The sequence below is a fragment of the Oncorhynchus gorbuscha genome, linkage group LG04 (assembly GCF_021184085.1).
Source record: "Oncorhynchus gorbuscha isolate QuinsamMale2020 ecotype Even-year linkage group LG04, OgorEven_v1.0, whole genome shotgun sequence".
Taxonomy (NCBI): Eukaryota; Metazoa; Chordata; class Actinopteri; order Salmoniformes; family Salmonidae; genus Oncorhynchus; species Oncorhynchus gorbuscha.
Window position 1 is genome coordinate 23,112,744 of NC_060176.1, and position 3,467 is coordinate 23,116,210.

A 3,467-nucleotide genomic window follows, 5' to 3' on the forward strand; every position below is an offset into this window, starting at 1 on the left:
CCGAGCAAGAGTGATCTTAGTGAATTTCAGTGTGATATGCATCAATTAAATCAATATTGGGCATACTTTGAATGGGGGCAAGTTGCCATTGGGCAATATCAAAGAAACAATTTATTGCAATCAACTTTCTGCAAACAGCAGCAGACTACACCATTATTTTATAACAGAAACCGAAAAGCTGCGCGGCAGAGAGTGAAAAACGAATCTCAGTTTGAGGGCGGGGCAGGTCAGATGTTATATATATAGACTGCTCAGATGAACACTGACAGAACTATCACCATCTTTCATCGGATAAGTTTCAATTGTCAGCATACGGATTTACTAACAGTATTTCTTAAAACAAACTTGCAAGACTTCACAACAACAACTTCCCAACAGTATCTACTGAACATGTAAGTCATTTTCCATTATTAAGCTACAGCAGGCCTATTTTACAGAAATGTACTGGAGAAAAAAGCTGAACAGCATATCAAGCAAATTATCTTAGAATTTGTTAGTTATTACAATGGGCTGAATAAATGGTAATGTTAAAGCCTGTAGGTAAATATAAAAGTTGTAATGCATTGTACAGTATAACTTGTCATGAGTGTGTACGACTCCTTATGTCTTTCAATCATCTCATAATGATTGTCATTATATACCAGCCATTTCAGTCAGCTGAAATGTTGGATAGAGACAAAACATTACATATTGTTAGCCTTATTATAAGGATCATACATGCTTTTAACAAGTTATAAAGCATTACACCTGTAGGCTTTAAGTAAAGTGTTACTAAACTAATTCATTCAAAACATTCAATTGAGCTATGCTAATGTAAGGCCAAATAAATAATACATGAAATCCTCTTTCAGATATCTATCATGGAACTCACTATAACGCTTTTGAACGGGAACTCACTTCCCCTGACAGTTCCGCCACACACCACCGTGGGGTCTCTCAAGAGTTTGATTCAACAACACTTTGAAGTGGCCACAACAAAGCAGAGGCTGTTAGGTGTCAATGGGAACAACATCAGTCTCAGCGATGATTCAAAAACTTTGAGCGACTATGGCCTGCATTCAGGATCTAAAGTGATGGTGCTGATTACGGAGCCCGCTCCTATCCAGGTGTTCCTGAAAAACGAAAGGGGCCAGACACACATATGATGTGGTGCCTGGTGAGACTGTAACCCAGTTCAAAGCCAAGGTACAAAACAAGGAGGCAGTCCCTGCCAACCAACAGAGGCTGATTCATGAGGGTAGGCAGCTCGAGGATGGCCAGATGCTGGAGAACTACAACATCAGAAATCAAAGCACCATCTATCTGACGCTCCGTCTAAGAGGAGGCTGAAGAAACCCAGTATCGACCTGAAACCACCTGTCACATGAAGCCCTTAACTTATTATGCATTCCATGTCTATAGAGAAAAAGCAATCAATCTTGAACAAAAATGTGAATTGTCCTACATTTGTATTCAATTGTAAACTTTAAATTAAGCATGGCTGATATAGGCGTATATTAATGAGATTGTTATCAAGTAATAAACATGTATAAAACTAAAACTGTCAACCATCATTGTCATGGCTCCAACTCAAAAGAAAAGACAAAGCAACATAAGGTACTGGTCAGTTTCTTGTCCGTTGTGCTATTGCTCTCTTATTTGACATGATAGAGACAGAGCAGTAACATTTACAGTTGAGTTGACTCAAATTGAGACAAAGCAGTCCACTTGAGGAAACTCCGGCCCGGCCTTGTCATCAATATACACAATGTTTCATGGTCTGATGAAAATCCTAAACGTTATACATTCAGATGGTTTTAAATTAGTTTGATTCAAGGCCGAAACAGTTACTATTATTCATTTCCTACAGCACTTTTGCTTTGCTTCATCTTAAACTATACAAATATAAATGTGTATCTATGAAGAATAGGTAACATATATTTACCATTGCTCAAACCAAAATACACCTTGGCACAAAGGAAGCATACTCAAGTGTTTCAATTCATTAAATATTTTAAATATCAGTTAGAATACAATTAAGACGTATTATTTCAGTTATAGGTTATTTTGCATGTGAGCAACACATTGAATGTGTTAGGATTCTGTTAGTTTTGCACCTTGTGTAGCATTTGACCAAAGTCCTAAACACTACCCAGTCAATTTGCCTGGTTGTACCAGCTTGCTGCACTGGCATTCACAGAGCCCTTGTAACATTATGTAACTCCTGAGGCACACACGGTGCCCTCTTCATTCAGTCATTTGGGAGAAGATCTTGGGAGGCTTCACTTCCTCACAGATGCAAGCTAGCATTCCACAATGATGCCACCAATTTGGTCAACAGCATTCGAAACTGAAAACACAAAAACACAGATTGGCACAGAGCACCACGTATATTCCAAATGTATGCATCCTTAAAGAAAATCCAATGAGAACTGCTCACCTGTACAGACACATAGTTGATGTTGATGAACTGGAAGGAGGTCCACTTTCCAGTTCATCTTCAAGGCAGGCCAATAAAATACTATTCACCTTTCTGTGGAGTCTGCCCCCTCTTACCCTAAAACAGCATTAGAATGGATTCAAATGAATGTACAGGCATGACAATAGCTGTCTGTGCCCAATAATGTTTGTACCATCTTTTTGTGCTACTACCATATTGTGCTGCTGCCATGTTGTGTTGATAGAAGACTTCCCAAGGCCGAGAAGAATGCCACTGAAAAACACGTAGACAGTTTATTTGTTGTCATGGTGGTGGTCAGAGTTGAAGAAAGTTTTCTTCAAGTGAATTCAAACAATGTAACTATGATAAAAGCAACTGTTGTCAGGAAAGACAAGGGGGGGTTCTCAGAGCAGAAGCTGATTGGCTGAAAAGACAGAGAGAAAAGTTGAAAGGTCTTGGCAAAGGACACATTTACCTTGGCGTAGTTTGCAAATCAAAGTAGCCCCATATTCTTACGAGTCAACCACAAACAGGGTTGGGGTGTAATTGATTACATGTAAACTGAAAAATACAGATACTTTTGAAAAACTAGATGATTTCTTCTCAGATAACTTTGAAATTCAGAAAAGACATTAGCAAAAAAATACATTATGAAACCTTTATTTTCTCAATAACATTCAATTTAATATTGAAGAAAGTTGCATTTGGGGCCTCTGAGTGGCGCAGTGGTCTAAGGCACTGCATCGCAGTGTTGCGCGTCACTACAGCCTGGGATCGAACCCAGGCTGTGTCAATGCGGATGTGACCATGAGTGCCATGCGGCGCACTGTTGACCAGCGTAATCCGGGTTTGGGGAGGTTTGGCCGAGGGCTTTGCTTGGCTCATGGCGCTCTAGCGACTCATTGTGGTGGGCCTGGCGCCTGCAGGCTGACTTCAGTCATCAGTTGAGCGGTGTTTCCTCCGACACATACGTGCAGCTGGCTTCCGGGTTAAGCGGGCAGGTGTTAAGAAGCACGGCTTGGCGGTTCATGTTTCGAAAGCAAACACT

General features: G+C 40.2%; 1 pseudogene; it reads left to right on the top strand.

Moving 5' to 3' along the window:
• The first annotated feature begins 270 nt into the window (after nt 1–270).
• LOC124033155 lies at nt 271–1,547 on the top strand (annotated as a pseudogene).
• The last annotated feature ends 1,920 nt before the right edge of the window (nt 1,548–3,467 follow it).